We start from the raw sequence: 16,143 nt of genomic DNA, 5'->3' as shown, positions 1-16,143 counted from the left end.
GAAAGCACTAGCTTATCATCACACAAATCAACAATTTCTGCACTAAGTGGACATGTCTGAACCATGTGAAGTATATTTTTAGTATCAGAAAATAACTGTTGATATGAATGTAGATTCCTGCAACAGTATACGCTTATCTTACAGAATGCAGAAAACTTGTAATGACAGAGTGACAAAAATTAATACTCACGACAGAGAGTGGGATATTTGTCAGCAGTTTTCTATGCGCTATGTGGTCTTTCAAATATGCCAATAGGTCAAACCACCACACGCTTGGTTTATGGGTGGTCCCGCCTGAGCTACTGCGCATTTTTTCCCACATCTTTTTGAGTTCAGCTGAATAATGCAAACGTAAGAATGCTAAGCATGCTTCACATTCCTCGTTCGGCACACCAGACACAACTGTTCTCACTTTTTCTCCTATTCTGGCCAAGCTTTCCTTCCTGGCGTGCCGAAATAATACAGCTACAGAACCAAAGGCATGTGCTACTTTCACCAATTTATGTGATATATATACACACACACGTCTATCAAAAGTAAAATTATAAGCACATTAACTTGTATAAACTCAGAATGAAACATTTGTAGATCTGTAGATTGCCTTATTGTGGTACAAAATATCTGTTAGGTCATAGCGACACCTTTGGTTGCTGTATTCTTCAATTATCACTTGAAAGCTCTTTTTTTCCATTCCATAGCTACAATAAGAAGCTATCATTAGATATAGAGCTTTCTTTCAACAGGGGTACAAAAATATGCAATTTCTTTTGTTTCATTAATGTATTTATAAGCTACTGCTTACTGAAAAAATACCCACGACACTATGCGGAATTGTCGAATCAATACGTGTGTTTTGACTGCTAAGGAAAACAATAACTAGTAGAAAGCCCGCTCGCAAGGCTGCGTTCTGTGCACGGGAGTCACCGCCTCTACTGCACACACACGGACACACGACAGAATAGAACAGACGCCACCTGCATTAACAGAACCTCTCCTACTTCAACCTGGCAGATGAACAGTCTGCTAAAATCATAGCTTCGCCCTTTTTGCTGCTAGATAGCATGTTGGCCACACCTCACTTTTACACCTTCGGTGTGTCGTGTAATACAGATTTAAGGACCTGGATTTTGCTGATAATATTGTTCTGTTGACAGAAACACAACCCAGTTTACAACTAATAGTTACCGAGCTGGGTAGAGAGACCATTTCTTTAGGACTGAAAAGAAATAGTGATGAAACAAAAACAATATGCGTAACAAGTGGAAATGTACCTACGCAACTTCTAGTGCAACAGAAGGTACTGCAAGGTGTTGACCAATTTCCATATCTCAGCAGTTTTATCTGTAAGTAATGGGACAGCCACATGCACATAAACAGATGGCAGTATCACTGCACATGCAAGGTATACAACGGCAGTACAACAGGGAGCTGTCATGTGCACTCAGGTGAGTCATACAAAAAGATTTCCAACACAACTATGCTCACACGGCGGGAATTAACGGACTGTGGATGCGGAATGCTAGTCGGAGATGGACACGTGGAACATTCCATTTCGGAAATTATCAGATAATTCAATATTCCGAGATCCACAGTGTCAAGAATACCAAATTTCGTGCTTTACCTCTCACTACGGACAACGCAGTGGCTGACGGCCTCCATTTAACGACCGAGAGCAGTGGTGCTGCGTGGAGTTGCCAGTGCTAAGAAACAAGCAACACCGAGTGAAATAACTGCAGAAATAGGTGGGACTTACGACAAACACGCCTGTTAGGAGAGTGCAGTGAAATCTCGTATTAATTGCTACAGCAACAGACAAATGATGCGAGTGCCTCTGCTAACAGCACGACATCGTCTGCAGTACCTCTCCTGGGCTCGTGACTAACAGTTGGATCCTAGGTGACTGGAAAATTGTGTACTGGTGAGATGAACCCAAATTTCAGATGGTAGGAGCTGACGGTAGGGTTCAAGTGTGGTGCAGAACCCACGAAGCCTCGGTAGTGGCTCCATACTGTTGTGGGCTGTGTTTACATGGAATGGACTGTAGTCCTGTGGTCCAACTCAACTAGTCGTTGACTGTAAATAGTTTTACTTCAATACTTGGAGACCACCTGCAGCCATTCGTGGACTTCATTTTCCCAAAATAAGACGGAATGACAATTCGCCATGTCAATTGGTCACAATTGTTTGTGATTGGTTTGAAGAACATTCTGAACAAATCGAGGGAATGATTTGATTACCAAGATTACCTAACACGAATCTCATTGAACATTCATGTGACAGTTCTCCACAAAATCCTGCACTGGAAATACTTTGGTGAACACAGACAGCTATTGAGGCAGCTTGGCTCATTACTACTGTGGGATGCTTCGAACGATTTGTCAAGTCCGTGCCATGTCAAATTGCTGCACTATGCCGGACAAAATCAGGCTCGAGAAGATATTACGAGGAATTCCGTGACTTGTCACTTCAGTGTAGTGGAGGTGTAGATGCAGACATCACTAGCTGAATTGGGAAGGGCTTCTGCAGTCTTCAACCCAATCTGATCTATACAGGAATTAAGACTCCAGAAGTTCTAATGGCTCTGAGCACTATGGGACTCAACTGCTGTTGGTCATCAGTCCCCTAGAACTTAGAACTACTTAAACCTAACTAACCTAAGGACATCACACACATCCATGCCCGAGGCAGGATTCGAACCTGCGACCGTAGCAGTCGTGCGGTTCCAGACTGTAGCGCCTTTAACCGCTCGGCCACTCCGGCCGGCTGACTCCAGAAGTACTTATACTAAGCTCCAGGTGCACTCCTGTCTATCATCCTAGTGACGGCCAGGCACGGGTGCGGGACTTACGAAATGTCAACAAAATTGACACACGAATTAAGTGTTTCTCACTGATGACACTCGGGGTAAATTTTTTATATTAGCCATCGTGACCATGTTTCACAGGGTTGTCCGCACAGCCCAAACAATACCATTGCTCAAAGAAGAATGACACTTGTGGGCCATGTTCTATGCCTAAAAGGATGGTAGAATCCCCAAATCTTCAGTGGTGTGGAAACTAACAGATGGCTGCAGAAATAGGGGAAAACCTTATATCACCTGGAAACTAATTTTTGCAAAGGATCTTCAATGTGTGGGCCGAAACTGGGAAGCAGCTGTAAAGCTGGCAGTTGATCAAGTCTGCTGCAGGAAACCGGCTGCCCAAAATGCTACTAATCACCTGTAAAGTAAACACATATTTGAAGTTGTTTTATACATGGCAGTCTGATTCATTAAACCAGGGGTAGTGAACATTTTTTACCTACCATCCACTTTTGTATCACTGCAACGTTTTCCTAGCTGCGGGAATTTCCCACAACGTGCTGCATAAAATGTGTGCGAGACTGCACTCCCCGCTTGCACAATGTGAACATAGCAGACCATTTGCCTAGTCTCCGGCAAAACAGTGCCACTGTGGGACACGCTAGCATGCCTCAGGAAGGGTATGTCTCGCACACTGTAGCAATTTGCTTGAGGGCGCATGTAGTGGGAAAGTCAACCGAGTAGCAGGAAAATACCAGATGACAGCTGCAGTATTTTTTTCACTGCACAGGGATTAAGGCTACGTAATTCTCCTGATCTAATTGTTCACCAGAAATGTCAGGTGACTGATGCTCTGCCTCAAACAGTGAGCAACTTATCAAATTCGTGTCCAAACGGCATATTTTGTGGAACGCAGCTGACACTGGGATGAGAAACTAGATGCAAAATGAGTTAATTTGGGGAGAAATCTGAAGAAAATTGAATGAAACATGTAAGAAGAAGTGTCTTTGATTATGTCCAATATAAATAATCAGTGAATTCATGTGTACTGAGCTTTAACCACCATTATAATGAGTTGCATGTTGTTACTGTGATCAGTACTGTGAACGATTTAAAATTCGGCCCACCGAAGTAATCAGTGAATCTGTTAGTCACAGTGAATACCTTAGCTTTGACATAACCGTCAACACCTATCCAGGGCATCATATCATGCATGAGCAGTGCATTAATTTCGGACACATTTGAGTGATAAGACAGTGGGAACTGGTTCTCTCCTTCATCGCCTCGCAACCGTTTTGTTACTAAAATGTTATTCGATCCTTCACAACACATGGAGATTTGCGTCATTGCTTTGCACTTTCTGAATACTCTTCCCAATAATACACAGTCTCCTTCCTTTTAGACTGCACACTCCACTGCACGTTTTGCGCTTGCTGTCCCACTACTAATGTTGCGCTGCAGTCCACTGTCATGTAATACCAAAATGTTCATTGCAGCACGCTCCAACTCGTGTGGCGTCAATGAACCACAAAATACAACTCTCATCTAAAGAAAACTGTGGCACCCACACACTTCCAACAAACTGTTAAAATGTTTTCAAATATTTCCAAAAAATTTTCTTGCTATGATCTCCCATAAAAAAATGTAATTTGAAAAAGTTTGTCCAATAATACATTTCAAATACTTGTTTGCTACAAATTCCAAGTCACACATTTTAATTTATTACTTCACTGTTACCGACTATTGGCCAGAAAGTTTCCACCCGTTATCAACATGTGATACTGAAGCCAGATATGAAATTGTGTTGTACAACACCTAGTTTGGGAGGTATGGCATGATAAATATTAATTATTCAAAAAACAGTCTTAATCGCATTTATAATTATTATACTGCCAACCGGTTTCAACCCGACATAGGAGTCATCATCTGGGCATTTACACTGTGAAATTATAGATATCCACGAGAAAGACTATTATACAACAGCTAAAGTTACGTAAATTTAAAATATGTTACCTATTGGTCGATTGCTGGCGGTGTCACTACTGTCTACATAATGGCAGGAAACTATGCGAGACTAACCCTTCGTATGGGCTTAAATAGCGTGCTGACACCATGTGAATAGACGGCAACACCCCCAGTGGCGATCAATGGTATTTAATACAGTTTATTATATGTAATTACTAGTCACCTTAGTTTAACATAAATTTATGTTACAGTAAATAACAGAAGACGGAACCATTTCATTTAAAAAGAGTTACAATTATAGTGTTAATTATGAAATAACAACAAATGTTCCATAGTCAACTCGTAAAAGTATATTACATTATGTGCCATAATATAAATTAAAGCAATTTGTGACACAAATACTGGAGTCATATTGTATTATAATATATCCATTCATACATTTACGTAGAAAACATTTTAGTCAATTTACTAAAACGGCTAATATGGAAGGACTACAGAGCCCTCTACTCACTGTGGTGGGGGCGCCGCTGCCATGGATTACAAAGCGTGTATCAGGCGCCCTCTAGTCTGTGTAGCGAGGATGCCGTCGTCATGGTAACAGCTGGTGTGTTCATACGATGTTATTAATGTGTGATTAATCATACTAATCGTTGCTTCATCTCTACAACCATGCTGTCCAAAAATTGTGATAAATATTTATTAGCGTGAAAAGTAGCACAAAATTTTCATTGTGCTGTTGAATTATAAAATTCACAACTTGCAATTTTTCATGTTTGTACATGCACTGCCCCGCGCCTAGAAAAACATTTCACTCAGTGTCCTGCAGCCCACTTTGGGCAGCAAAAGACAAGCGCATTCCACAGGTGATAAATTGTTCCACATCTAGGAAAATGTAGGTGTATTATTAAAATTTTCTAACCATCGACCATTCCACAGTAATGATGATTTCTAAAGTGGGGAAGTAACTTCGTGTTATAAAATTTATAAAGCAGAGTTGCATCAAGTTGAAGAATAAATTAATAATTACTAACCTAATATTTTTTCAAAGTTTTGTGAAACCTCAAAGTAAACATTTTAACCTCCAACCAGCTACTGCCTGCTATGAAGGCTCGGACACCCACTAGTGGGTGCTAGGGACCAAGTTGACCATCAGTGCTGATTAATAATGTTATCTCACAAGCCGTGTGAAGTGCCGTGTATATAACAGAAACTCTTGTATGCAGAAAAAACATGCTTGAAGGCATAACTAGTTAAAAGCTGTTCATTGGTTACCATTTACTGTCCACCCACTGGCTGCGTATAACTCAACACAGAGAAAGGATGTCAACATATTAGTTTCACAAAACAAGTGAAGCGCATGGACGTTACTTTGTAAGTTTCAGCTGAGGATATGAGCACTATGCAAACAGGCTGGCCCACAAGTAGCCTAAAAACGGCTCAGCAGTGAGTATTTCATAAGCAATGTCTAAATTCTTTGATATTACCTGCATGACATAATGAAAACACTACTGTCACTCAAAAATTAAGGGTTTTCTTTTTTTTACAATTTAGAGATGAGAAAATTAACTACGCTACAAAGTGTTACACTAGTTTTGGGGGATGTGGGAAAGACCACAAATTCTGGCACAGGAGGCAAGAAATTATACATCAAAATCACAAGCTTTCTATTAACAATGAAGCCCACTAACAAAAAAAGAAGCTGTTTTAGCAGAAGTTCATAAGAAAAAAAGATTCTTTTTTTTCTTCAAAATAACTTCTTGGACATAGCACATGCTGATGCTTTTTGCTTTGCTATTGTAATATACAGCCCACTGTTGATTAACCAACAACTGAAAGGAGAGCCGAAGTTCACCCATGGAACAGAGCAACAGTTATTTGAGAATAGCAGGATCTAAGAGTGTACTGAATAATGAAATTGAACAATTAAGTAAGTTATGTATTTTCATACTAATAAAATTTACGCGATCAGATAACTAAATTTTGTTTCCTCATTCATACAAATCAATGTGTGTACCGTTAATAGCACGGATAATGCCTAGTCGGAATTCAATTTCTCTCCACGTACGATTCACGGTCTCCATGGTGACATGTTCAAGTGGATTGGAAATGTATGCCTTCAATTCCCATAGGTCTCTAGCCCTGGTACAATATACCGCATCCTTCACAAAACCTCAGGAAAAAAATAGTTGTGTAAGGTCAGGGGATCGTGGTGCACTTCAAGTTGGACCATCTCGTCCAATCCATCTACCCGGAAACTTTTTATATAGAAATTGAAGTACATTTAGGGGCCAGTGGAGTGGTGCCATGTCTTACTGGAATATGACACCAGGCTGCAGGTGTCCCAATTGTGGCACATTAATCTCTTGTATCATGTCCATGTTAACACCACTGTTGATGGCAGTGATGGAAAAGAATGAATCAGTGATGCAACGGGGGACCAGTCTGCATCAAACATTGACCTTACAACTGTCTCTTTCCATTTCATGTGTAACACGAGGATGCTGCAAATCCTACATACAAACATTATGACAATTCAGTCTGCTAGATACATGAAATGTTGCCATATCGGAAAACAAATCTTTTCCAAAAAGTCAATGCTTACATCAATCTTGCATAGAATATCCACTGCAAATTGTTCGCACCTAGGTTTGTCCATAGGCTTTAATGCCTGAAGCAGCTGCACGCAGGGATAGAGCCATTACCTCTTATGCATGACATTGTGCAACGTCGATCTTCTCATTTCCAACGCTCTGGCTGCCATACATGCCGATTTTATAGAACTCCTTGCGAACACCTGCCGTACCCTGTCCACATTGGAATCTGAAACCGATGGGTGACCAGAGCCTTTTTATGGAGAACTCTACCTGTTTCCATAAATGGTATATTCCAAGTCCTAAACGATCATTGCATTTGAGTATCAGGTACCGTCTGTTGTATCTACCAGGTCACACACATTGAGCTTTATCCAGTAGCATCCACATTTTTTCAGGTTTTCAGGTTCCATTTCGCATCAAAATTGCATGACCTGGAAGGTAAAAGAAATTTTATGAGTAATCTTGTAATTTGCTAGAAACCATTTTTTAATACCTCATATAGTTTCAAAGTTAGTTAAGTCTTAAGTTGTAAGTTGTAAAGATATACACGTATACTGCAAAACAAAAAAAAATTAAAAATTGCTATTCATCCAAAGCTGTTACTTTTAGGCATTAGGATACAACACACTATTTGATGAAAGTAATAATCAAACTTACCAACTTGCACTATGATACTGTAATTCAACTAAGGTACAGAAGTAAGTAAAGAAACAGCTCAGAGGCCACTGTCTACCCTTGGTTCCATCTACAAAATTCTGTAGGTTAAAGATCAAAATTTATTTAGCTGTGTATTTTTTACAATGTAAACAGAGCACGGACTTACTTCGAGAAAAATTGGAATCTTAGGAGGTCTTCAATTCACAATATCGATAAGTGAAGAAAGTAAAGACGAGGATGAATCGGAACCTTTGCCAATTCGTAAAATATCAAAAGCTACGGCAACACTGGACACAGTTAAGCATTGAGTGTTGAGATGTGAACATGTTGAAGTAATGATGAATCTATTAAATAAAATGGACAGTACAATGTAACAAGTAGTACAAAATAAGCACTAACTACTGGTCTGTTTCTCAAACTTCTGAAAACGTTACTACACACTGGATCTTATTGTCCTTGGTGTGTCAAAATGAATATCGGGCTTTTTCGGTTTTGTAGTATTTATTACATTCAACTTAGAATTATGAAAGAGCAATTCAAACAATTTTGTTAGTATACATGTGCACATGCGTATGCAACCGAAGAATGTGTTAAATGAGTGAGACAGCCTTTTACGCATAAAGGGAAGGGGACAATTTGATTTTATTTCATTTCTGTAATAATGGATGAGATCACCAACAAGTTAAATTTTTTTTACAATGGTCAGCACCTTTAACCCACACTGACACAGATTCCGATTCATTGATTGTACAATGATTCCTGGTCCTCGGAACGAACGGCATTGACGGCAGGTAATATGATTTACCCATGTCTTTATTGTAGACCCCTGCAATGTGAAATGTCCGATAAGTGTTGACATCCCGGTTGTTAAAACTTTCTAGCCCTGGAATTTTGTCGACTTTTGGTCCACGGACGAGGGCCACGGTTAACCAGCCATTACCTTGCTTCACTGGTCTGCAAGGTGATTAATGCTTGACTGTCACAAGTGTGGGAATAAAATAAAATCTGCAACTACAAGGGTAATACCAAGAAAAAAAGGTCTCCTATTTTTTACGTACATAGAGCTGTTATTTCTACAGTGGTTTACATCAGTTCACAGCTTTAACATTTAGCTAGTTTTCAATGTAATTACCATTTCTGTCTATGCATTTTTGTAGACGCTGTGCCAATTTTTGTATGCCCATGTTATACCAGCTTGCCGCCATGCTGTTCAGGAGGTGAATCACTTTCCGGCCAAATGTTCTTTTAACCCCGGGAACAGGTGATAGTCACTGGGCGCCAATTCAGGACTATAGGGTGGGTGGTTGATTATGTTCCACTGAAACTGTTGCAGGAGAGCAACAGTCTGCCGAGTGATGTGTGGGCGAGCGTTGTCACGGAGAATGTGTACACCCTCGGTTCAACATTCCTCTTCTCCGGTTCTGAATTGCCCGCTTGAGTTTTTTCGGTCCCACAGTACCTGTCAGCCTTAACTGTGGTCCCAGTGGGCGTAAAGTCGACCAGCAATACCCCTTTCAGATCCCAAAAAATGGTTGTCAAGACTTTATCGGCAGACTGTGTTTGTTTGAATTTCCGCGGCTTTGGTGAAGAAGGAGGCCGCTACTGGAGTGATTGTTGCTCGGTCTCAGATGTAAAGTTGTATGCTCAGATTTTGTCACCCGTGACAATTGAGTCCAGAAAGTTTTCCTGTTTAGCTGCAAGGCGGTGAAGAAATGTGCGGGAAGCATCAACTCTTTGCACACACCTTCCGGTAGTTCAATGTTTCCGTTAAAATTCTACGAAATTTTTTGACATCCATGCACGAGTCACCATACACTTCCGTCAATTGGCGATGGATTTCAATTGGCGCAGTTTCCTTTGCATTCAAAAAACCGGGGTTCTCAACGGCTGCCAAGCCAAGACTGAGCACCTCAGCGCGACGTGCGCATGTTTATACGCAACGCGTGAAGCACTCTCAATAACAGTACGACCAACTGCCACACAGAGTTCTGTACTTTTAAAAAAAATAGGAGACCTTACTTTTGGGATTACACTCGTAATAACATATTTTAGCCTTCCGTAATTATGTGAATGAATTTTAATTCACTTGATAACTCCCGACCACAGAAATCCATTTTGTTTTCGAACATAAACACGGGTCACAGGAGACTATCCACCTCCCCAATACAACTCGTTTATCAGCCTCAGATCTACAACATTTCCGAACGGGGCAATACTAGATACTGGCACTGCCCCTCCCTCAAGCGTTTGAGGTAGGACTCCAAAAATCGACTTATCAAAAATATAAAATATGTTCTTCTCCAAGAGTCTAATACATAAAACATATGTGTTCAAGGAAATCTAAGATGTTATTTGGTCTTAAGTGTGCGAAATGGCAGCGTCACGCCTCTTCACACGGTATTCTTCAACCGCATGTCACTGTATTTCACTCTGTGGAATTCAAACGTGTAATATTTTGTGATGGGTGCCATCAAACTGTATTCAGGACAATTGGAATTAAAATGTCCTATAGTGCCTATCATGCACCAAGTTGGCCGGTTTGACCTCCTGCCCCCCCTCAAAAATAACTCTCAGTTAATACTGGATGGAATTATTTGCAACCTGTAGAACAAGAACTCTTCAGAAAATTTGCACTCTCTATTGCCTATTAATAAAATTAAATATAAGATCCACAAAACCAGTAAAGACAAGAAACAAGCAAGACAGTACACATTTCTTCAATCCAGAAGTACTAGAATTTTTTCCTCTTATCTTGCTACAGCTTTACATGGTGTGCTTTCCTTTCTGCAAAAGAATCTATTACCTCATCAAAGTACGTCAAATATTTTGAACAGGAAAACTCAATGTTGTCCTGTAACACTGGAATAGCTGTTAATACAAGTAGAACCCAAGACTGGTGTGGTTTCTCAGTATGTTTACGTGTACTTTGTCACTGTCTGCTAGATAAAACTAAATAGGCCTGCCTAATATTTCAGCAATTGTAACACACACCAAATAAATGAGACTTATGTTACAAATGGTCATTTTTATAACTCGACAGAATATAATTCACGAAGTACCAATATTAAATGACAAGCAAAAAGTTGTATGTTAGGAAATAGTTTCACATTTCATTCATACTCTCTGGCTTCTGAAGTATGAGATCAGAAAGTAGTAGTACAAAATTTTTATATAAATTTGGGATCATTTCGTATTCTTCCACAATTTGTGTGATGCCCTCGTTTTCTTCTCCTTCCTCGTTCTAACAATCTTGTCATCACTAATTCTGTAACTATGCCTGCCAGTGTCTAAACTACTTGTCCGCTGAACTTCATTAACCCAGCCACAATCACCAGTTTAGTTACACCGTATTTATTCTCTGGTTAGGAGTTATTACGTGTTCATACAACACGTCTTCCGTGCTACTCCCAGAATAGAACTTTAGTGGCTGCTAGCTGGGGATTGTACAACTGGCCCTTACTAACGGTCTCGCCACAAATTATCTGTCAAAATCTCATTTTCTTGGATACACCGAGAAGATAATACATAATATTTGTTACCTGTTATTCCTGTTAGTCATTTATTTCCACTATGGTAGTCTGAATCTATGGATTTCGCTAGTAATTATAACAATGCTGATGATTTGCAAACCCAGTCAACCACATATACAGCGATTGGCATTCACCCGTTTGGCTTTATTCTGCTCAGCTCATATAGCCCCATCCCCTTTTGTCTGCAGGAAAATTTATTTCTAGATTCAACTAGATGCAATTGGGATTCCCCTGGCAGATATATATGCACACATTCAAAAATAAACTTATAATTCATTTAGAAATCAACTTGGAATATGTTCAAAAATGGGTTTCCATATCATAAGAATAAGCAATAGACCAACGTGAGCTAGATGCTAGGCACTTTGTGAAACAAGGTCTTTTTCCTCAAGGATACGAATTTGTTGTAGTTAGCTTTAACCACTTTTTATAATGAGGTGGATGTTGTTACTTTGATTAAGACTGAATGACGGTTAAAATTCGGCCCACCAAAGTAATGAGTAAATCTCTGTTCCTCGCAGTGAATCCCGTAGCTTTGACATAACCCTCCACACCCATCCAGGATATCATTTCATCCACGAGCAGTGCATTAATTTCCGCTACATTTACATTACGAGGCATTGGGAGTTGGCACTCTTCTGCACCGTCTAGCAACTGTTTCATTACTAACATGTTATATGCTCCTTCACAACACAAGAAGATTTGTGACTGCTTTGCACTTTCTGAATACAATAATGCACTGTCTCCTTCCCTTTAGACTGCACACTCCACTGCACGTTTTGCCTTTGCTGCCCCACTACTGCTGTTGCACCGCAGTCCACTGTCGCTGTAATACCAAAATGTTCCTTGCAGCACGCTGGAACACGTGTAGCATCAATGAACCACAAAATACTGCTCTCATCTTTGGAAAACTGTAGCACCCACAAACTTACAACAAACTGTTAAAATGTTTTCAAATCTTTCCGAAAATTTTTCTTGCTCTGATCTACCACAAAAAAAATGTAAAGTGAAAAAGTTTATCAAATAATACATTTCAAATGTTGGTTTGCTACAAATTCCAAGTCACACATTTTAATTTATTATCTCATTGTTACTGATTCCATTGGCCAGAAAGTTTCCACCTGTTATCAACATGTGCTACTGAAGCCAATTATAAAATTGTGTTGTACAACACCAAATTTGGGAGGTATGGCATGATAAACATTGATTAGTGTGAAAAATAGCACAACATTTTCATTGGGCTAATGAAAGATGTAAGAAGATAGTTCTCATATCACTATCGTGTACAGCTGTTGAATTACAAAACACACAACTTTCAATTTTTTTTGTTTGTACATGCACTGCCCCGTGTCTAGAAAAACATTTCACACAGTGTCCTCCGGCCCAATTTGGACAGCAAAAGACAAGTGCATTCCACAGGCGATAAGTTTTTCCACATCTAAGAAAATTTAGCTTTAGTATTAAAATTTTCTGACCATCCACCATTCCACAGTAATGATGATTTATAAAGTGGGGACGTAACCCCACGTCATAAAATTTATAAAGCAGAGTTGCATCAATTTAAAGCATAAAATAATAGTAATCCAATATTTTTTTCAAAGTTCTGTGAAACCCTAATGTAAATATTTTAACCTCCACCTATCTACTGCCTCCTATGAAAGTGGGGATGCCCACTAGTGGGTGCTAGGGACCAAGTTGACCACCAGTGCTGATTAATAATGTTTTCTCACAAGCAGTGTAAAGTGCTGTATATGTAACAGAAACTCCTGAAAGGATGTAAACATATTAGTTTCACAAAACATGTGAAGTGCATGGAAGTTACTTTGCAAGTTTCAGCTGAGGATACCAGCACTACCCAAACAGGCTGGCCCACAAGTAGCCTGAAAACAGCTCAGCAGTGAGTATTTCATCAGCAATATCTAAAATCTTTGTTATTGCTTGCATGAAATAATGGAAAAACTACTGTCACTCAACCGAAAATTAATGGTTTTCTTTTTTTTACAACTTACAGATGAGAAAATTAACTATGCTACAAAGTGTCACACTAGATGTGGGGGATGTGACTATTTACTACGGGAAAGACCACAAATTCTGGCACAGGAGCTGAGAAATTATATATCAAAATTACAAGCTTTCTATGAACAATGGAGGCCACTACAAATACAAGCTCGATCAGCAGAAGTTCATAAGAAAACACAGTTCCTTTTCCTTCACAATAACTTCTTGGACATAGCACACACTGATGCTTTTTACATTGCTACTGAGAAAGATAGCCCACTGTTGATTAACCAACAACTGAAAGCAGAGCTGAAGTTCACCCATGGAACTGAGCAACAGTTATTTGAGAATAGCAGGATCTAGAGTGAGCTGAATAATGAAATTCAACAATTCAGTGAGTGATCTATTTTCATACAAATAAAATTTACGCGATCAGATAACTAAATTTTGTTTCCTCATTCACACAAATCAACGTGTACACCGTCAATAGGACGGATAATGCCTAGTCGGAATTCCATTTCTCTCCACATACGATTCAAGGTCTCCATGGTGACATGTTCAAATGGATTGCAAATGTTTGCCTTAAATTCCTGCAGGTCTCTAGCCCTGGTTCGGTATACCGCATCCTTCACAAAACCCCAGGAAAAAATTTGTGGTGTAAGGTCAGGGGATCGTGGCGAACATCAAGTTGGACCATCTCGTCAAATCCACCTATCCGGAAACTTTTTACTTAGAAATTAAAGTACATTTAGGGGCTAGTCGAGTGGTGCCCCTGTCTTACTGGAATATGACACAGGCTGCAGGTGTCCCAATTGTGACACAGTAAACTCTTGCAGCATGTCCACGTTAACACCACTGTTGATGGCAGTGATGGAAAAGAATGAATCAGTGATACAACTGGGGATCAGTCTGCACCAAACGGAGCAACTGTCTCTTTCCATTTCATGTGTGACATGAGAATGTTGCAAATCCTACATACAAACATTATGACAATTCAGTTTGCTGGACACATGAAATGTTGCCATATTGGAGAAACAAATGTTTTCCAAACATTCAATGCTTGCATTAATCTTGCATAGAATACCCACTGCAAATTGTTCACACCCAGGTTTGTCCATAGGGTTAAATGCCTGAAGCAGCTGCACGTAGGGATAGAGCCATTACCTCTTATGCAAGACATTGTGCCATGTCGATCTTCTCATTTCCAACTCCCTGGCTGCAGTACATACAGATTTTATAGAACTCCTTGCAAACGCCTGCCGTACCCTGTCCACAATGGCATCTGTAACTCATGGTGACCAGCCTTTTTTTTTTTTTTTTTTTTTTTAAATTGAGAACACTACCTGTTTCCATAAATGATGTATTCCAAGTCTGAAAGGTTCGTTGCATTTGGGCATCAGGTATCGTCTGTATCTACCGGGCCACACACACTGAGCTTTCTCCAGAGGCGTCCACATTTTATCATGTTTTCAGGTTCACTTTTGCATCAAAATTGTATGACCTGGAAGGTAAAAGAAATTTTATGAGTTATCTTATCATACACTAGAAACCATTTGTTAATATCTCGTATAGGTTCAAAGTTACTGAATTGTTTAGTTGTGAAGATATACATGTATAGTGCAAAATAAAAAAAAACTAAAAATTGCTATTCATCCAAAGCTGTTACTTTTAGGCATTAGGATACAATACACTATTTGATGAAAGTAATAATCAAACTTACCAACTTGCACTATGATAATGTAATTCAACAAAAGCACAGAATTAAGTAAAGAAACAGCTCAGAGGCCACTACCTACCCTTGGTTCCATCTGCAAAATTCTGGAGGTTAAAGATCAAAAGTTATTCAGCTGAGTATTTTTTACAGTGTAAACAGAACACGGACTTACTTCGAGAAAAATTGGAATCGTAGGAGGTCTTCAATTGATGATATCGACAAGTGAAGAAAGTAAAGACAACGATGAATCTGAACCTTTGCCAGTTTGTACAATATCAAAAGCTACAGCAACACTGGACAAAGTGTCTACCATCATCAGTTATTTTGCTCCCCAAATAGCAAAACTCCTTTACTACTATAAATTTCTCATTTCCTAATCTAATCCCCTCAGCATCACCCGATTTAATTTGACTACATTCCATTATCCTCGTTTTGCTTTTGTTGATGTTCATCTTATATCCTCCTTTGAAGACACTGTCCATTCCGTTCAACTGCTCTTCCAAGTCCTTTGCTGTCTCTGACAGAATTACAATGTCATCGGCGAACCTCAACGTTTTTATTTCTTCTCCATGGATTTTAATACTACTCCGACTTTTTCTTTTGTTTCCTTTACTGCTCGCTCAATATACAGATTGAATAACATCGGGGAGAGGCTACAACCCTGTCTCACTCCCTTCCCAACCACTGCTTCCCTTTCATACCCCTCGACTGGTGTAACTGCCATCTGGTTTCTGTACAAATTGTAAATAGCCTTTCGCTCCCTGTATTTTACCCCTGCCACCTTCAGAATTTGAAAGAGAGTATTCCAGTCAACATTGTCAAAAGCTTTCTATAAGTATACAAATGCTAGAAACGTAGGTTTGCCTTTCCTTAATCTAGCTTATA

The 16,143-nt window shown here is 39.6% G+C and overlaps 1 long non-coding RNA gene across 1 annotated transcript in view; it reads right to left on the bottom strand.

Annotated features, from left to right (window-relative positions):
- Window positions 1–16,143, bottom strand: part of LOC126227766 (uncharacterized) — a 305,322-nt gene that overhangs the window by 122,624 nt on the left and 166,555 nt on the right. Inside the window, exon 3 of the long non-coding RNA XR_007544056.1 lies at window positions 14,888–15,045. This is a non-coding gene — a long non-coding RNA (uncharacterized LOC126227766). The remainder of the gene's footprint in view (window positions 1–14,887; window positions 15,046–16,143) is intronic.

Source organism: Schistocerca nitens, unplaced genomic scaffold (genome assembly GCF_023898315.1).
Source record: "Schistocerca nitens isolate TAMUIC-IGC-003100 unplaced genomic scaffold, iqSchNite1.1 HiC_scaffold_340, whole genome shotgun sequence".
Lineage (NCBI taxonomy): Eukaryota > Metazoa > Arthropoda > Insecta > Orthoptera > Acrididae > Schistocerca > Schistocerca nitens.
Note: the sequence above shows the minus strand (reverse complement) of the source record. Positions and strands in the feature narration are given on the sequence as shown.